At 33.4% G+C, this 21,648-nt stretch overlaps 1 long non-coding RNA gene across 20 annotated transcripts in view; it reads left to right on the plus strand.

Moving 5' to 3' along the window:
- LOC115801924 (uncharacterized) overlaps positions 1-20,799 on the plus strand; it is a 34,505-nt gene extending 13,706 nt beyond the window's left edge. For 6 of the 20 annotated variants that reach the window (XR_016393294.1, XR_016393300.1, XR_016393292.1 and 3 more), the window contains 4 exons: positions 238-6,913; positions 8,130-9,141; positions 10,352-10,545; positions 11,757-14,412. This is a non-coding gene — a long non-coding RNA (uncharacterized LOC115801924). Of the gene's footprint in view, positions 1-237; positions 6,914-8,129; positions 9,142-10,289; positions 10,546-11,756; positions 17,109-19,830 lie in introns of those variants that run through there. The other 14 variants (XR_016393293.1, XR_016393301.1, XR_016393306.1 and 11 more) reach the window with 14 other exon arrangements.
- The last annotated feature ends 849 nt before the right edge of the window (positions 20,800-21,648 follow it).

A 21,648-nucleotide genomic window follows, 5' to 3' on the forward strand; every position in this document is an offset into this window, starting at 1 on the left:
GGAGGACATTAGCTTTTGATTCAGTAGACTGAGTAAAGAGATCCACCCTCACCAATGAGGGCCGGCATCATCCAATCTGTTGAGGGCCCCAATAGCACAAAAAGGCAAAGAAGGGGCAAATTTCTCTCTCCTTGATCTGGGATGTCGGTCTTTTTTTGTACTTAGATATCAGGGCTTTGGTTCTTGGGCCTTTGACCTTGGATTGGAAGTTATACTACTGGCTTCTGTGTTTTTCAGGCATTCAGACTCGACTGACTTACACGACAAGCATTCCTGATCCTCCAGCTTGAGGATGGCAGACCAAGGGACTTCTTAGGCTGCATAACCACTTGATTCAGAGAGAGAGAGAGAGAGAATATGTGTGTGTGTGTGTGTGTGTGTGTGTGTGTGTGTGTGTACACTGTTGGTTCTGTTTCTCTGGAGAAACTCTGGAATATCTAAGTGGCAAAACATGACTGAGGAATTCAAGGATGATTAGTGTAAGTAGAGAATAAGGAGCACTGTAATTATGGTTAAAATTAGAAAAGCAAAAGTGGCCAGACCACATATATTCTTAAAACAACACTAATTTTAAAAATTTTATTGTAACAAGCGATGTAACTGAAAGACTCTGAGCAAGGAAATAACAGAGTCGTATCTCAGATTTAGAAAAATCCTACTCTGTAGGTAGAATGAGGATTTGATTAGAGTGAGTCAGCAAAGACTAACAGGGGAAACAGGGTATGGGATACCCTGTACTATCTTCTCAAATTTTCTGTAAATCTAAATCTACTTTTTAAAAAAAGTTCATTCAAAAATGTGACCACTAAAAAAAATTAGCATTGCAAATTTATTCTAGCCCCAAATACATTTCAAATTCATTACTTTGCCTTTATCTTTCTTCTCCTCATAATAATATGAGAATTCTTTAATTCATCTACTCATTGCTCACCCTGTTGTTGTCTCATCCTCAAAAGAATTTTTAAAAACTGAACCAGTTTGAATCCCCAAAGAAGCAGATATCAATTTGGGATAAGACATGTAAGAGATTTATTCATGAAACACCTGTGAGGAAAAAGGGGCAAGAAACAAAGGAGGTGAGGAGAGATTTCAGACCATGATGCTGGCCTCACCCTTATGAAATATGAAAACAGAGAATAGGGTAAGAAGATTCTCAGACTACATCACAGATCTATGAAGGTTACAGCCAGGGTAGTGGGAGTTCATTCAGAGGAATCAGGTATCTCGCAGAAATGAACTTGCTCTAGTAACCCATGGGGCCCAGTTTATTAGCTGGGATCACCCCGAAGGAAGCATTGTCTCAGTGCCAACAACTCAGTGCCATTGTTTCAGTACTTTTCCATTCCTTTGGAGCCATGCCTAGTCTCCATCTCTACCACTGGGCTTAACTTATTCATAAATCTACATTGTAAGCCTGGGATAACCCAGGGGAGAGTCTGGCTGAACCAAATCATTTCTAGATTACTCAGTACCTCTTTCTGTCATGCATGCTCTCAGGTAAGCATTGACTTAAGAAGAAAAGGATCTATAAATGTTGTGTTCACTCCCATAGTTCTATCAACATGACATTTCCCAGACTTCTAAATTCTCTGAATACAGAGAACTTTCCCTCACCACTGAATTTTATGGCAGCCCCAAGGAGGTGCTATGGAGTGGCAACAGTCCATTTCAGCTCATACTGATGTATCAAGCCAACCCATCCCTGAATCAAACAAAGCCAATTTTTTTCTTTTGACAACAGCTAATTATAGAAAAAGCAGAAAAATAGGTGTGATTTTTATGGAGAGGCATTGGAAAATTAGACATAAGGGATATGTGTTGTACCACTTATCCTGTAACTTATTTGTGCTCCACAAGTTTGTTCCAATACCCACGGATCCATTTTCACTCATGTTCTCCCTGATATTGATGTGTATTAGCAAGGCCCTATAGATTTTTTGGAGACTGATTCTAAATATGCCATTTCCATCATATGATGGATTGCTGTGGTGGCTGTCTGATACTATAACCTAGGGAGTGACAATAACCTAGTATCAGTTGATGAACAAACAACTTGTACCAAAGTCAGGAACTCAGTCTCTACTAGTTGCAAGAGCATAAAATAGTTGATTTTTGAACCATGAGCAGATCTCTAAATGAGGCCAAATGACCTTGTTCAAGAGCCCTGGGTGACTGAGCTGTGACTCTTCTATTGCCATTTGCCAGAAACTCCACATTATCCTTTTCTACAACCATTATTGCTATCATCTTATGATGTGGAAGACTAACTGGCTAAAGTAGTAAGGCCACTTACTAGAGAGTCCTTTCTTACTCTGGTCCTACTCAAAACTGACCACCTTCCAAGTTACCTGATAAGTGTCAGAGCAATATATGTTATATGCAAAATGCAAAGGCGGCTACCAAATGCTCCACTTCTTTCTTGGTGGTGGGAAGGGCAAGATGCAATAAGTTTCCTTTAACTTGCAGGGAATCTTTTGATGTGTGCCCAAGAGCAGTAACCTTTAAATCTTTACTAATATGAAAATCCCCTGAATCTTTGTATTTTACAGTTTCACACCTGTGGCATTCATGGGTCTAACCAGGGCAACCAAAGCACCTATTATTATTCCCATGTATAATTTACATGGGTCATGCATTTTTTTCAGATAAGTAACAAACCAAATGCAGGCAGTGAATTAATCTGTTTAGTAAAGATACCACACCTGGAAAAGCTGCAATAATCTGTAGCACACTTGGTTAAGTTCACAGTAGTCATTTGGCAACCACTATGATCTAAAGGAATATTGTAGAGTCAGGCTAATGAATTACTCAGTGTTAAGATGGAGAACATCATTCATCAATTGCTTATGCTTTTAAGAGTGGCACTAATCTCTGTCACTTCACTAAGGTTATAATATTACTTCTGATATTCTACCTTAGGCAGGGGTGCAGAAGTTTCAGGAGTTTTCATTTTATGTCTTCTACTTACTTCATCTATCACCTGCCTTTTCTATATGTCCCTATACTTCCTGGAGTACTATGATAACATTTTTGTTCTTTCTTTTTTGTCAGTTTTGTCCTTTATATAAAAACGCTTGAAAATGCTAGGGCTTATTTTTCCCCAGTGAATATTTACTCTACTATAATGGTTGTGGATGCCTTTAGAAAATAATTGGGAGAAATACTATCACATATGTTTGCTGTGATGTTTGGGAGATCTTCCTCAATGTGACTTAGACTTCTGTTCAACTCATGCACTCCAGTCCTGAGAACTGGAAACTGAATGAGAGCTCATAATTTTCTTTTGAGGCAGTTGAAAGTAGACTTGGGTTCATTAGCTCTTGAAAAGTTTTTGTTATACAGATTAAGCAATACCCTCACTGGCAGCTTATACACCTAATCCCTAAGAAACTCATGGTCTATTACTCATCCCCCATAGATAGCTGTGAGTCATTCCAGCTTTTCTGTTTGTTGTAGTAACTGTATACACCTTGTCTCTGACAGTTAAATGCTGCCATTAGGCTTCTGCTTTCTGAAATCTTATTATCACTACTGACACTTAGGAGCCCAGTTGTATAACAACTGTTCCTGTTATCAATCCTGGCCTATAGAGGACAGAAAATACTATTGTTTTTTAATGATGCCTGGAACTCTTTCATTAGTACACTGGTTATTGCTTTAGAGAAAGAAATATCCTCTGGGCCCTCCAACAGAATAGAGTTAAGCAACAGGTCCTCTAGTCTTATGAAATAAATCTCTGCTAGCATGCGACCAAACTGAGATTTGACCTCATCCTCAATACTATGCCAAGACATATTTTGCATTTCCACCTTATTTACTGTAGACCATTGCTTTTGTTTCATTTTTTGATTTTTTTCCCCCAAGATTCAAGAAATCATTCAAGTATCATGTTAAGACCAGCTCAGGAATGCTAATCCTGTGTGATAAGAGTGATCCATGTTAGTAAATTTCTTATATTTAGACATATTTACCTCGCCACATCACTTCAGTCACCCAAGATATGTTTCCAGCCACATTTTCACTCTCATTTATGAATATGTTAGCCTGAATTTGTATATCTTTTGGTGGCTAATACCCTTACTCTTGAAACATGTAATGACTGCTGAGTCAGGCCATGCTAAGATTTGATTCTAGCTGAGATTTGATTCTAGCCATGGACCTATAATACCTTACAAAACATAAGGGCAAAAGTTGAAGAGTACAAATATCATTGTTTGAGGAATCCACCTCAGTTGAGGCTTCTGCATATTGCCAAGGCATAGGCAGGTTTCTACCCTAATGTAAGAGAGTTTAGAGATCAAGGTTCTTAAACACATCCAACTAGATACCCCCATCCCAGGTGTCAGGGCCTAACAGGGTCTATTAGAGCTATGTCTTCAGTGAAGGAGAATTTTCAGAGATTTAAAAAAGCCTCCTCTGAAAATGTATTCTCTGAAACCAGATCCTGTGCCCTGTTTCAGTCAGTAGGATATGGATGTCTTTAAATCTTCTCATAGAGGACTTTTGGCTTTCACAGAACTTTACATTTTCACATAATTTACTGATTTGACAGTAGGCTGGCTTGTGCCTGTCACAACCTATCATTTTCTTCCTTGAATGCATCAACAGCACTTGAAAGCCAACCAATCTACACTAGCATCTTCACAACTACCATCTCCATCATTTTCTCAAATCCAAGAAAGGTTACATATGTCAGCACAATTCTTTTTACCTGTATCCCATCCTAATTTCACACATGTAGGAGCTTTAATGATTGTAATGCTACTACATGCCAGCACTTATAACCACACTGCTTACCACCAAAAAATGGTTTTGTTGTCATCTTAACGGTAAGTAATTCAATTCCATAATCTCCTCATGAGTATCTGCTTCTTTGTCCCATTTCTGGTAACAAATTAGTATGGGTACTCCCAGAAGCAGATTCTAAGTATTCAAGTCCAGATTTTTTATTTGGGAGGAACAGAAAAAAAATTAGCAAGAAAAGGAGAGAAGTGATACAGAAAAAGGAAGGCAACTAAAAGCAGATGAATTATTGAACCAGCTACCACAGTTGCTGATGAGCTTAATCCTGTGGGGGGAGGTGCTGACAATTATTATCAGAATCAAATAAGATAAAACATAAAAATAATCAGCAGCATATCTACTAAAACAGACCTGAAATTTTAAAAACATTTTTATTAGTACATTTAGAATTGAACGAGAAGCCTGATGATATTGATTGAATTATTATTGTTTTTTGTTTCATGAAGACTGTTACAATGCCTAACTGTGCTTTATAAAATGAAGCACTGTCAGCTGAATATGAAATTCATTTCAAGGCTTAATAATTCTGAAAGATAATAGCCTGTGTTAAAGAGTATTTATGCATCCTCTGGTCTAGCCCCTTTTTAAGTCAGAAGAAAGAGCTTAACTTTGACTTTTAGGTAGAAGGATATTGGTATGTAGGGAGATAATCATTTTTGCTAGTTTAATCATATCCAACTTTGTTTCAGAAAGTGTTAAGATTATTTAGTTTATGTGTGTTTGATTTGTTAATATGTGTTAATACAAATAAATTTAAATAATATTTTATTGTAAACAACTTGTTAAAAAGAAAAATATTTATGCAACAGTATATTGAGTATACTATGATTGTTCTATTTTGTTAACTGTCCCAAGTTCTCTGATATTGAAATTCATCTCCCACGTGATCTCTGTGTGGCCTCCTGTTCTATGCTTTCTCTTTCTCTTTCACTTGTTCTCTTTTGTTCTCTCTTACTCTCTCAACTCTAGTTTAGTGTACTTGCTCTCCCACATGTGTACAAAAAATAAGAATTACAGAATTAAAATTATGGTTCTCCCAGAAAATATCATACAGACTAGAGCAGAAGTTCAAATAATTATTTGTATGCATTTGTTACATTGTATACTTTTAAAAGAATATATTTCCCTTCCTAAAAAAATATAATTGTTACCTTTACTCATATAGACTATTTGGAACTTGCATTTTTAAATTCTTAAGTAACTTTAGTTCAGTGATAGAACTTGGAGTTACTTTTTTATATACTATTAAAGAAAGCATCACATCTATATCATATTTTATTATTATACTTCCTTCCATCAATCAAGTTTCAAGGCACCTTTCCTGAAGTATATATTTAAGTAAAAGTAAGTTATACTTAGTCACAAGAAGTTACTTGTATTGTTTTTGGCAAACTTAATATATTGCAATGTATTTTTATTTCCTGTTAGAAATAATACAAATCTGATAAGCCCACTCCATTGCTTTAAAACCTTGGTGGCTCCCCAGTGTTCTAAGAATCAGTTCTAAAATCCTAACATGGCCTGCACTACCTGGTATAATGTGGCACCAGCTTACTATAGCCTCACCTCCCACAACTCACTATGATTCTCTTCCATTGGGTCCTGAGTGGTCTTTTAAAAAGCAAAGTAAATTTAGTTTGGAAGACATTAAAGGCTTTCCAACACACGTAGAAAAGAAAATCCAAACTTCTCACTGTGAACTTAGATGCCTTATTGCCTGGCTTCTGCCTAATTCTCCATTTTTTTCTGCTCCATATTCCCTACCATTAACTCTGTGACAACCACACACAACTTCCAGTTTTTCAAACTAGTTCAGTTTCTTTTGACCCAGGGCCTTTGCATCTTCTGTTCTAACCCCTCAAGCTCTTGGTAGAATTCTTTACACAGGTTTAGTGGAGCTCAAAAGTCACTCCTTCAGAGAAAACTTCACTGATCACTCTGTTTAACGTAAAACCCCCTTAGCCCACTTTTAGTTCCTTCACAGAAAATAATACCGCATTTATACTATGTGTGTGTGCATGTGCATACATCTGTGAGTACATGTGTACACATGAGCACACACACACAATGTCTCTTTCCTTTAGCATCTCAGCCCTGTGACGACATAAAGGTAGGCATTTTTTCTGAATTGTTCACTATTATATATCAGAAGTCTAATAAATAAAAGATATTTAATATAATGTTAGATGGATAAAAATATGAAAGTTAAGCATATATTCAGACGCTTCTTTCTATGTATCACATCTGTTGTCTCATCATGAATAGAGAACTGTTTCAGCTAGAGCATGGGTCTGAAAATATTAAAACTGTTATGTATTGAGGTTTATATTTTATACTTCTGATTAATAGCCAGCAAAATTATTATGATTTTAAATCAATAAAGAGCTTCATGAGGCCAAAAAATTATTCAAATTTAAACTGTATAATCAGAATTGGTGCAACTGAAAGTTTACTTATTCAAATCAGTTTATTATTACTAAGCTGTTTATAAGAAAAGTAAAATGTATTCCAAGCATTTAATAATTATTCATTAATTTATAAAAGTTAGTCAAATGGATTTTATTATAAGAAAAAATGTCCTTGTTAATAAGACGTAGATGGTGCTTTTGAGAATGAACATCAAAATACCTAGTCAAGAGAAGAGATGGTTCAACTAACAGAAAAAAAAAGTTTCTTTTATTAAATGCATTTTCAAACTATTAATTGGAATTTTGTCTCAATTCAGTAAAAGTTGTATCTATCTTAAGCTTGGGATAAATTTGCAAAATATGCATTCAGAAGTCTTATGCAAAATTTAGAAGGCCACATCTGTTGGTGCTCTCATGATCTTATTTAGAAAGATTATCTCACAACAGTTGTTTATGACTATTTCTGGAAAATAAAATACTATGGTAGCATAATGTGTACTTAACTAAAAAATTTAGTCCATAGAAATCTTTAATAGATTGCTCATATGTCTGATATGTCAATGTGAGGTACCACCATCTCCAAATATTTTAGGATGTATTTCCTAGAAATAAGGTTATTTTCCTACATAACTAAAATGCAAGAGTCAAAAAAAAAATTAACATATTACTACCATCTAATCCTCAAACACAATTCATATTTTGCCAACTTTTCTAATAATGCCTTTTAAAGGAGAATGTGACAGACTAGAATCACGTGTTGCTTTTGTTTATCATTTCTATTTAGTCTTCTTCAATCTAAAAAAGAATCTGTCTTTATTTGACTTTTATGACCTTGACACTTTTGATGATTATAGGCCAGTTATTTTTAGAAAGTCCTTCTCTTTAATTTGTCTAATGTTTCCTCATAATTACTTTCAGGTTATGCATATTTGGCAGGAAAATCACAGAAGTGAAAATTTTTTTTTTCATTGAATCCTATTAGGTGGCACACATTTTCTAATAGTCACATTATCAGAAATGTTAACTTTGATTATTTGATTAAGGTATGTCTGCCAGTCCTTTCCATTGTAAAATTACTGTTTTCCCCTTTGTCATTAATGAGTAATTTTGAAATCATGTAATATATCATAGTTGTCATCAAAATTTTAATTTATTCATTTATAGATTTAAGGTATCCTATTATTTGTAATGGGTTATATTCTGTTACAATGGATTCATTAGTTTGCTCTTTGCTGTTTTAACAAATTAGTCCCCTTTTATTTTGAGGCATTTTATTAGTTGCATCCAGATTACAAAAGAAATCATATTTTTTTTCTTTTTAGGAAATATAAATTCTCCCATCATGTTATGGTGGTCTCCATCTTGAATAGTAATTTTGTCAGAAGGTCTATTTTATCTGATATTAATTATACCAATATTATTTTCTTAGTATTAGCTTGAATACCTCTTTTTAATTTGAACTTCATGGGGTTTTTTACTTTAAGCTTTTCACTTAGAATATATGAGTGTTTTTTCTTAATGTAGTTTGAATATTTCTTTTTAATAGGCAATTTAGTCCTTTTACATTTATCATGAGCATTGGCATGTGTGGACCTGTTGACCTCCTGTAGTAGTTTTATTATTATTCACCAAATATTCATCTCTCCTCCCGCCACGGGAGGGCTATACTTTCCCACCATGTTTATTTTCATCTTGGCTATATGATTTACTTTGGCCAGTGGTACTGTGTGGAAGTGAACAGTGTATATGCTCCAAATAGAGTCTTTAAGAAGCCTGGCAAGTTTCTGTCCACCATCTGCCCTCTACCATGAGAACATGTGCCAAAATAGAAGCTGGTTCTTCAACTTAACACTCATAAAAAAGAAGACCTGTGGACCAGTTCTGAACTCAGTATAACACCTGAAGCAGAGTTTCACCAGTCAGCATGCAGGTCAGTGAGACAGTAACAATGTTTGTTACTGTAAACCATGGATGTTTTTGGACATTTGAAGATAATATTAAAACCACAAAAGCTGGCTAATATAGTATTTGGTAGAGAAGTGATAAAAGAGAAAAAGAAGAATTCAGAAATTCTGAGATTTGATGTATAACATTAAGATCTGTTATATTCAGATACCTCTGATTGATTTAGAGTTGTCTCCAATAAAATGCATTAATTTAAAAAATATAAAAGCTTAGGTAAAAGAGGCTAAGGGCATGTGCCATTGATGCCTTAAATTTCCAAAGAATCTGTATTCAAGTCAAGAAAGAAATAGGCATTTCCTGGAAAGAACTGTGGGTGGCTGTGACTGGAATCAAATAAAACCACAAGTTATAATAATTAAGGAAAAACTAATGATATTTTGTGAGGGTAAGATAGGCAAAATTGCCATCTTGAATGAAGAGAAACTTTGAAACTTTAAAATGGAAATTTACTCTTGAGCATCCAATATTTTATGGACAGAAATCTGACAGAGAAAACTGCTCAGCCAGCAAGGAAGGAATGTTCCCTAATACCCCTTTCAAATGTGTTTAAGTACAATAATGTGATAAAATAGTCAGAAACACCCAGAGTGGGAAGCCAAAACCCATGAAGTATAATGGCCTGGTAAGATACTCCCAGGCAGCAGTACTAGGGCCTAATAACAAATTTCAGAATTTCTACAGATGTCAGCAGTGTGATTTCAGTTCTTCCCCTTTTGGAATAGGACCCTGTTCCATTACCATTGTATTAAGTGTCTTTCCTTCTTTCCTTCCTTCCTTCTTCTCTAGTTCTCTCTCTCTCTCTACCCACCTTCTCTCTCTCTCTCTCTCTGTCCCCTCCCACTCTCTCCTTCTCCTTCCCTCCCTCCTTCTCTCTCTCTTTTTGGTTCTTAAATTTCCAGTCCAGGAAGAACCTCACTTAGATCTGATATAGAAATTATTGAAAAATCAAGGACTTAGAGCTACAGGTTTTGTTTGGTGGATACTTCTGGGATATCTTCCTTGGGTTTCAGTGGTTTTTCCATATAGAAGAAAGGAAGCTACGTATGTGTGGTTAAGATAGCATCTTATGGCCAAATATATCATTTTTAGCAAAATTCACTCTCCCAAATGTAGCCCTCAATTGAGTCCTTGCCTTACTGATGTGGATGGGCCATGTGACTTGCTTTGACAAACAGAATAAAGAAGGAGTCAAAAGGATGCTACTTCCAAGCAGAGATGTAAAGAGGCAATACGATAATCATCTTGTGTGTCTGCCCAGTTAAGAGATGCTTTTTCAACCTGGAACCAGGAATAAGAGCTCACGGAGAGCACATCCAAACCAATCAGTCCCCTGAAATGAAGCCATTGCAGCCAACCTGCAAAATTTTGAGTAAGAAATGTGTCTAAACCACTGAGAATTTTTAAATAAATGTATTGCAGCATATATATATATATATAAAATTTTCATTTATAATATTTGCCCTATTTTTCTATGTTTAATTTTTCATTCATTTTACCATCTTTGAGTTGATATCTATATTTCTTTCCTAATAAGAAAATTGCATCCCTAGAATTAATTTGAATTCCACTGTTTTAGCTAAAGCATAATAGGCATATATCTTGATCAAGTTTGAGAATACGGCATATATGCTATTTTAAATGATATAATTTATTTACTAATAAAAAATAAAATTAGAATCATATTGTATGATATGTTTGCATTCATGATTAATACTCTCATTTCCAATAGGCTTACTTTTTCATCATTTACCTGACAGCTTGCCCATTAAACATTTAACTATTGTCTAACCTTCATTTTGATACTATCTGCATTTCTTAGTGATTAACAAGTCTACTTCTAGATTTGAAGCAAAAATATATTGAAACTATGTCATCTACTCCAAGCACTTAAAATATCTCCATAGTTATTCAGTAAAATTTTCAATCTGGAAACCACTGAAAAATAAAAAAGCTATAACAGAATATGTTATGAAAACATTTCAGTATTACTAATTGTTTATTACTTACAATATCATAGTAGCTTTTCATTTGGAACATCTATACTTTAATATAATTAATTGTTTATGTATTCATCACTTTAATTTCAAATAATAGTAAGTAGGTGATTCCCATTTTCTTAGTTTTGACACTTAGACTTCTTAAGCCAAAGAGTGACACTTACATTAGCTTAGCTATGACTTCTAAAGGGACAATAATAATCTTTAGAACAATTAGTGTTTTCTGCAATATTGCAATGAGCAAAATCAAAAAAAAATTATCAAATATACTTGGTTTATAGTTCATTTAGGCTCACAGATTTTAGAACCTACAATAGATTATTTGTTCATCTACTTAATAAAACTTGTTTCTTTGAAGAAATAAAGATCATTATTGTACACTGAAGACTGTCAGTAAATATCTTTTAATATTTTATTTTTCATTATGGTTATTTTAACCTATATATGGAGGTTTGAGAACTAAAGGTGTTTAATTTTTAGACCAGTAATCCTTTTGGCAACTGAGTCGGTAGTATCCATTCAGTCATCTTTATTTTTCTATTTATAAAATACATGATTTATGAGATTGTTCTTTCCCTCACAGATGCTGTGATTTTGCCAAGCTAATGGATAGGAACTGAATCTTCTTTTCTGTTCTGTATAAAGCAAACAAAGGAAAGAAATGCTGACAGAATTTCAAAAGTGTCAATCAAGCAGCAATTGCAAAGTTGAAAAGCACAAGGCAATGGCATTCCTGACAAGCTGACAATACTTAACAGCTCTTGATAGAAATCACTTTGAGTCTGGGTGACTAGCATAGGGTGATGTTTGACAGCTGATTTATACAAGTAACTAAAGAAGGCAGCAAGGAACGTGAACATATTAAAGACTAAGGAAGAAACAGAGCATAAGGAAAGGTGATGGACATCTATTTTTTCCTTGCAACCACCATATTAACGCCAACCCCCTTATATTTAAATTCTTTCTTAAATTAACTAAAACAAATAAGTCTGCAATAAATAAATAACAATATGATTAACTGTGTAATAGTTTATTTAGTTGCTCATTATTATCTCTTTCCAATAGAATGTAATCTCTAAAAGTCAAGTATTTTTGTCTGACTTATTAAGCATCATAACCTCAGACAGTAGAATAGGTCTTTGTACTTAGTAGAAACTCAATAAACGTTTTTGATTGGATAAATGGTGCAAAGCAATAATGCATATGTGTTCAATTGTCAGATCAGAAGCCATACCTGTGGTTTCATTTGAACTTGGAAGACAATATAAAAACAGTGAATGAAAATTTAGTTTCTGTCAGAGTAGTGAAAAAACACAGTTAAACTGTTAGGGTAAACCACATATCATTATTACCCTATAGATATGTCCTGTTCAATATGTTAATGATCTTATTTTGGAAATATAGGTTTCTTTAAGTATAAAATTTATCATCCTTCTAAATTAAAGTATTATGCACAACAGTATCCATGTCAGCCTTCCTTCTTGAACTCATGGAAGACTGAATTTACCAGACCTGCTATAGTCAAGCACGATCATGTGACAAAGCAGACTAATGGACTATGAGCAGAGTGATACTGTTTTCATTAAACATCACAAAAAAGTGACATTTACAAACCACAAACTTATTGAGAAAGAATATTGTTATTTTCTTTGAAGATACTTCCTGGGCATAATTATCATTAACATGCAACCATTAGCTTTAATTTTTTTAAATAATTCTTTTTGTCTTTATGTTTTCATCTATAAATAATTATTCTTTGCATGTTTTTAAATGTATGGTTATAACTATTCTGTATGTTTTCTTGAGACACTTTTCTCTTACTCAATATGTATTTCCTGGAATCTGCCACAATTGTTGCTTGTAGATTTAATTAATTCATGTTTACAGTTATATGGTCTTCCACTGTTTGAATACACAACAATTTGTTATTCATTTTTTGCTGGTTGGTCTTCGTGTAGTTTCAGTGTTTCTATTAACACAACCTGGATTATGAACAGTCTTGTAAAATTCTCCTGGTTTACAATGCATACGTTTACATAGGGAAGAGTGTTCTCAAAGTCTGGAAGATGATTTAAATCGCAGAAGAGAAGAATAGGAAAGGCCATTTAATTGGAAAGACAGCATGACGAAAACTATTTGGAAGACAGTGATTAATGTCTAATGTCAGTTGCCCAATTGAAATAATAACCAGTAAAACAGGTTATGAACTCAGTGAGGAAGATTTTTCAATGAGAAGTTAACATTTGGATGTATTATCCAGGGAGTTTCAACTCATTAGTGTATCACAATCTGTTGCGATATCTTTATTAAGCAATTTGCTACTAAAAAATATTGAATTTTCTGACTTATCTCTAAAAATTGTCATAACCAGTATGACTGAATTGTAACTAATGTTCCCATTTGGTTAAACTTTGATTAGGATGAGAAACAGTGGTGCAATTGGAGCTAGTATGTGCTTTATTGCAACTAAAGTTGGAAGATACTGGCATAGGAATGTGTGGTGCATATGGGTGAAATTTGTTCCATTTGTCAAAACAGCAAAAAGAAAGAGGAGAGAGAGAGAGAGAGAGAGCGAGCTGATTTAGGGTAATTCACTGTGAATGCACATAAAAGAATGGATGCAAATAGACTTGTGGAGGAAAAACCAATATCTGTATTTGCTCCAATGTACGGAAAGGAAAAATGGTTACAAAAAATAGTGGAGATTTCCAAATTCTGTGGTGTGTGTGTCTGTATATGTATGTGCTTGAGTGAAAATGGATGTTTTTAGAAAGATATAGTCTAGAGATACTTTTCAGGATGTTAAATGTTTGCTGTTGACATTCTAAGTGTACATATTTTCTACAAAAAGCAGATAATATTGCTGTAGAATCTTTTCAGAATGTCCACAGAGTGGCAACACAAGGAAGAAAGATAATAAACAGAAACAAAAATAAAAACCTATTTTTATTCCCTCTCCTTTTCTTTTGGTATGTTTTGTACAGAGGTGAGATTTAAATACTACTTTTTAAAACTTCTACATTAGATTCCGCAAACTCTTTCAGCTCCTAAAGCCTTAATTTCAAGAGGCAGTCACAGTATAAAAATGTTGACCAATCCATATGTAATGAAACTTATCATTGTAGTTAAAAGTCTTGACCAAATTTCAAACTTAGCCCTTATTTTCATTGATTCAGCCAGTGATTGTGACTATATTAGTCAGACTTTTCCAACAGAACCAATAAGATTATATATATATATATATATATATATATATATATATATATATACCCTGTAGCTTAAATACTATGATGTAAAGTTAATACTTATTATGTTGTATGATAAAGGGATAAGAAAGGGAAAAAAACAAATAAATATGATTTCATACACACACAAGCATACTCACAAAAATTAAGGAGAAAATACTAAGAAAAATTACAGTCCTTATTTCTCCAACTAGTCACCCACCTGTAGCTGGTATTTAAAACCACCTTCTTTCATCTATTCTATATTCCCTTTGTGCTCAGCAACCACCTCAGTTGGTCAGTCATTATTTTTTTTTTTTTTAGTGCTTTCTGCTTCTGTAGTATTTTTACTGTGGTAAGAGTATTCAACATGAAATCTACACTCTTAAAACTTTTAAGTGTACATTACAGTATTGTTAACTACAGACATTATGTTGTATAGCAGATATCTAGAACTTATTAATCTTGCATAACTGAAAACTTACACTTGTTGAACAATAATTCCACATTTCCCTCTCTCCCCAGCCCCTGGCAACCACCATTCTCTTCTCTCCTTCTAGGATTTTGACTATTTTAGATATCTCATGTTAGTGGGACCGTACAGTATTAGTCCTTCTTTCACTGGCTTATTTCACCTAGCAAAATGTCCTCCAGGTTCATACAAAAGAAGGTATCCTTCTTTTCAAAGGCTGAATAATATTCCCTTGTCTGTATATACCACATTTTCTTTATTCATTCATTCCTCAATGGACATTTTGATTGTTTCCATATCTTGGTTATTGTGAAATAATGCTGCAATGAACATGGAAGTGCAGATATCTCTTTGAGAATCTGATTTCAATTCTTTTGGACCTATACCCAGAAGTAGAATTGCTGGATCATATGATATGAGCTGAGACATAGATCAATGGAGCAGAATAGAGAGTGTATAAATAAACCCACATATAGGCAGTCAAATGATCTTCAGCAAAGGTGCCAAGAATACATAATGGTAAAAGATAGTCCCTTCAACAAATGGTGGGAAAATTGCATATTCACAGAAAAAAGAATAAAATTGGATACCATACATAAAAATCAACACAAAATGGACAAAAGTCTTAAATGTAAGACCTTACTCTGCAAAACTCCTAAAAGAAAAACTAGGACAAAAGCTTCTTGACATTCGTCTTGGCACTGATTTATTGGATATGATATAAAAGGCACAAGCAACAAAAGCAAAATCAGATCACTGGAAATACATCAAACTAGAAAGATTCTGTACAGCAAAGGAAACAATCAACAAAGTGTAAAATCAACCTGTGGAATCAGAAAAAAATATTTACAACTATATATCTGATAGAGGTTAATATCCAAAATATTTAAGGAACTCCTACAACTCAGTATCAAAAAATGTGTAAGCCAATTAAGAAAATAAACAAAGGACTTGAATAAACATTTCTTCAAAGAAGACATACAGTCAACACGTGTATGAAAAGGGGCTCAACATCACTAATCATCAGGGATATGCATAACACAACCACAATGAGATATCACCTCACACCTGTTAGAATGGCTATTATTTGAAAACAAAAGGATGTGGAGAAATCATAATCCTGTACATTGTTGGTTGGAATGCAAAATAGTGCACCTGCTAATGGAAAATAGTATGGAGCTTCCTCAAAAACAAAAATCAGACTACTATATGGTCATGGTATTTACCTAGTGGTGTGACCCAAACTTTTATTTCTAATGGATCTATGCTATTAGTAGTCCTGCCAAAATTGGGTTGTTGTAGTTTTACATTATTTTTAATCATAGAGTATGATAACATTAACAGGTACTCTGAGGAATCTCTTGTATTACAGACATATTCTTGCACCTACATTGTCTAGTAGCAGGCCAATTTTCCCTTGGTAATAAGGCTTAATCACCCAGCCAATACAGTTTGTCTATTCCAATTATGCATTCTAGAACTGAGAAAATTAACTACAGGATATGTTTATGGACCCATGAACTGATCTGACCTGAGTTAAAATTCTATTGATCACCTGATCTCCATAAGCTCCTACTCTACTGGTGAACTCACAGTGACATTTTGAGCCTCCTGGAATTAGTGTCAGGCCAAACAAGTGTACAGTATTCCTGAAAAGTTTTGTCATCTTCTTTTCCCCAATGCATATTCTGTAAAAGTCTGTAGGTTCTTTTGGAACCTACAAGATTAAAGATAAGATTAAAGATTAAAAATATAACTTTTGGCAGAGTAGTGGAGTCCTTCCTGTAAGGATACATATTTTCCTCCATTCAAGACATTGTAGGTCTGTGAACTGGCTCGATACTGGGAATTCAGCGATGGGCTGTGTGACTCTCTTTATGATTCAAATTAGACTTGTGTTCACTTGACCTACAACTATTCTGCTTATACAAATGAAGAATTTAATAGACACTATGACCAACTAGCCAATACCACAAATCTTTGCAAGTCAGAATATTCTGATTATTGATTTGTTCTGTCATGCATTTTGGTAACCGTGCACACCTGTCTTTGGCAATTTAGTGCAGCCACTTGGCTCCTGCAACCCTGGGATCCAGTTATCCCCATTGCATTTAGGTTTCCCAATTCAAGGGCATCAGTGCAATTTATGACCTATAGAGAAGAGTAAATAACAAAGTTGTACAACTAAGAGCTCCTTTTAGTAAAAGATAATTTGAAAATTAACAAGTTTTCATTATGTTGTATTTTAAGATTTTGAATAGGACATCAAAAGGAAGTTATATTTTATATGATATTCTATATGGTAATCAAAAATTTCTATAATAACATAAAACTTAATATTTAAATATTTTTTTCCTTCTTTGAGATTTTGTAATTTAAGCTTGATTAAAACAATGCAAAATTTGGTGTTATTTACAATAATATTGCTATTTTATACAAAAGTCTTAAGTGATATTAAAGATGTGGAATTCATGTAAGCAGAAAACTAAAATTAGAATTTATTTTATAAATTAACTATCTCTCTGTGATTCCACATCAATGTTGGAGAATTTACAAAAGTCAATAGCAGTTTAAAAATAGCAAAATGTTTTAAAGTAAGAAAATCACTTGAAACTTTTCCTTAAGAATACATTTTTGGTTTTGAAATATTAAGCATATCTTGTCATGAAATATTTAAATCATCAGTATATAACATATTGATACCCATGTAAAATATTCATAAATGTTTATATATATGCATATACAACTAAAATATATATGTAATTATGTAAACTTTGTAGATTCCATGAAGAAATCTTTTTAATTTGTTTTCTTAGGATTTGTGCATATGCTTCAGGAACTCTGAAAAACTCTTTATACTTTGTATACAAATACTTCTGTGCATTTTTTTTTCTTTTGGAGACAGTCATTAATTTCATCAGTTTGCTATTACCTATTACCAAATAAAGCTCTAAACCATTATTTATAACATAGATATTCTAATTTTTCATATCTCAAACTGGATTAATGAAATCAGTTTGGATTTGTTTTTATTACCTACTTCCATAAGGTGCTCTTCTTTATTCTAAATTGTTTTTTGCCCAAAGAGCCATGGGCTTGTTTGGGGTGTGATATTTAGCGTATGTATTTATCCACGCAGTTTTAAGCCATGTAAACAAACAACAGATCAGGAGTGTTAAAGGCCAGAGTCAGAAAGAATTTGGCACTGAAACACATAAAATGACTGTTGAAAAGCAGGACCCTGTATCCTCTGAGTCCATATTTTTGTAGTCTATAATTATTTCATATGGTTAGTAGGAATGGTTTACATGCTACAATATCATTCTTTACAGCTGGAAAAAAAAACCCTCAAAATTACAGTATATTTAAAGTTGCATATATTTAATGCATGATAATAGTAGCACTGTTGATTAAAAGCAAACAAATCGTTTCTGCTTATAACCATTATTTGAAACCATGTTAATTCTCATGCGCATTGGCAGTGGGGTATGTTATTACCCTTACGCAGGGCAGAGACCTTTTCAGTACTTATAAATCTAAGAGAGCTAATGCCAGAGTGATATTTCACAAAATGTGCTGCCTTGAGGGAGTTTGACCATATTTCATTTTCAGTAGCAACACTGAGTATTCTAATCACAAACACTCCCAAACCACTATCAAGGTATTCTGTCATCCATTTTCATTAGCAGTTTGTCTGTCTCATTCCTTGGTCTTCACACTTTCCTCTACTCTCTTTCTCTGTCTCATCACAAACAGTAGCAGATATTAGCTTACTTACAAGTTTCACAAAAATCCACCTAGAATATCACTAATCCAAACGATTTCAGTTGAGATGATGGATATCAGTAGGATTTGAGCAACTCCTACCTTTATAAATGATAGTAACAACATCACAATTGTTTTCTTAATATATTTGCATTTTTCATATCTAAGACTATGTAGGTGTCTGTTCTGCTTTGCCTGATAAAATGGTGAATTTTACTACACGGCAAATCAGATATACTGCACGATGAAATGTTAGAACTGATAAATGTATTTGATAATAATGTTAAAGAGAATATTGCTCTAGGTTTGTTTTTCCCAAATATGTGGTAATCATAGACATGATTTATTTATAAATAATAATGCATTAGTAGTATTTATTTATAAATAATGCATTAGTAGTCTCTTCTGAGCTTGATGAAATGTATGCAAATACTATCTCCTTTTCTATTTAATGTAAAATAATTAATTCATTCTTATGTGGGAAGAATATATGTTTCTTCTATAAATATGTAAGGAGAAACTTTCCTTTAGGTATTCCTTTTACTATGTACCATGAGTTTATACTTTTAAGATTATCATTCTCATTTAGTTGTGGACATGTTATAATTACTATTACTCTGACTCGGAATATTGAGAATTAAGATACATAGAATATATTCTTTTTACTTAATGAGACTTACTTTATAAAATATGTCGCTCTTCATAAATATCCCTATGTATTTAATTTTAAAAAGTATACTTTGCAGTTGTTAGCAGCAGTGGTCTACAAGCATCAGCTGTGGCAAGGTATCTATTGTGTGGCTAAAATCTATTATTTGCCAGTTTGTATGGGGTGGCATGCTGTATATGCATTTTATTTTTTGGTTTCTGTTAGTTTATTTAATATTTGACCTTAATAAAAGGTATTACAGTAAGAAAGTAAAGATGGAAGTCAATTTCTATTGGATTGAGGAGGAAAATAAGAAGAAACATTAATGAAATTTAGACGGCAGTTTTAGATATTTAAGAAGGAAAAAGGAAAGCTACACTTATTTGTTTCAGATACAAATTTTGATTTTTTTGCTCATAATTTCCAATAAAATTACAAATATTCAACATATCTTAGCTTTATTACAATTTTGTGACCCCCCCCAAATGTAAACTCAAATGTACAAAAACAGAAATACACACTTTTTTTTTTTTTTTTTTTTTTGCAGTACGCGGGCCTCTCACTGTTGTGGCCTCTCCCGTTGCGGAGCACAGGCTCAGGACGCGCAGGCTCACCGGCCATGGCTCACGGGCCTAGCTGCTTCGCGGCATGTGGGATCTTCCCGGACCGGGGCACGAACCCGTGTCCCCTGCATCGGCAGGCGGACTCTCAACCACTGCGCCACCAGGGAAGCCCAGAAATACACACATTTTGTATAGTTTCTCTGAATATACCCAATGATAACAATTTGCTAATGATATTAATTAATGGATTGCAAGTAATATATGAAGAAATTTTACAAAAGGATCTTGCTCCTTCCTTAGGGAAATTCAATCATGATTTAAATTTAAATTTAAACCTAATCCTTGAATTTTTTACAATTACTCGTATAAATCTATACATGGTATTCTCCATTATACGTGTAATCTTACAGAGCAAATATTATATTTATCAGAATATAAACTGATATGTGAGTAAAGGTTATATAGTTATTGAAAGAAAAATCCATATACTTCTCACAACACTGTTTTTGAGACAATGAATTTTTTTGGTTTGTATTACCTCTGTGGGTAATATTTGTAAGTTTCATAGAGTCAATTTTATCTTTGGGCCATAAGAAGAGTTGACGGTGTTGGTCTAAATAATAAAATAGACATCTGATAAGAAATATGAAGAGTAAAAATTACACATATTTCTAGAATAGCTCTTTGAAATGTTAAGCATTTTTGCCTTAAGAAGTATTTTTAGAAGCCTAGAAGGATTAACATAAATAAAGTCTAGTACTCTCTGTTTCATCCTTTTTTGTTATGCTGCCACTCTATTATCAAGGTATATATAACTCTTGCTTTATATAAGTTATCTCCTATTCTTACTCAAAATATTATTTGCCACCTTAGTTTTAAATGTCAGCATATTGATATTTGTACAATATTGCAATATGACTTTTTCCATCCCAAGAATAAAGCTCAAATTTATCTGAAGATTGAAAAACAAGCAAGCAAACAAAACTTGGGCATGTTTTTCAATTGAAATTAATGATTAAATATCTCTAAGGATTGTCAAAATATTGATTTAATTTGAAAGAGTTTTCTCAGTTAAGTTTTATAAATTTAATGTTCTCCTTAAGTTTTACAGTCTTCATAACAACTCTGAAAGAAATATGCTGTAAGTATGATCCATCTTTTAGAAGGATAGATTAAGATAGTTAAATCAATTTACTGAAACGGTAACTCGATGTTTCCCTAAGTATCATAATTTTAAGTGTATATTTTAGTTTCTATATTTTGTGCTTTGGGTTAGGGCTCCTTTTTAAAATATTAGTGTATGGAATTATAATAAAAGCTTTTAGCATAATTGCCTCAACCCTTATTAAGTCTGCCTAATGTCTTTATTTAAGAACATAGATTTTTTAGGCCAATGGGCTGTTTCAAACTGCAGCTTAGGCACTTACTAGGTGTGTGACATTAAGCACATTATCCTACTTCTCAGTGCGTGAGCTTTTATTAATCTGCAAATAAGGTTATTCGGAATGTGAATGTGAATTGAAAGGTTTAATTCACAGGGATTTGTGAGGCAATCACTTAGAACTAGTTTAGAAGTAACTTGTAAATCACCAGTGTTTCATAAAGTGCCAGTAATCATAAACTATTTTTACTATAAGTCCAGAGGTTTGGTTCTTCCTTTACAGATATAATAGACATTATTTATCCACTTTTAAAATAAAATAATAATAATAAAAGGGACAAAATACAGAACTGAATGCTACTTTTCTTTAATGTCATATGTGAAATGATAGGAATCCTTTTGCTTCCCTCTCTGATTGCAA

The sequence above is a fragment of the Delphinapterus leucas genome, chromosome 5, assembly GCF_059928025.1.
Source record: "Delphinapterus leucas isolate spDelLeu-1000000601 "Yukka" chromosome 5, BTC_Dleu_Yukka2, whole genome shotgun sequence".
NCBI classification, from domain to species: domain Eukaryota; kingdom Metazoa; phylum Chordata; class Mammalia; order Artiodactyla; family Monodontidae; genus Delphinapterus; species Delphinapterus leucas.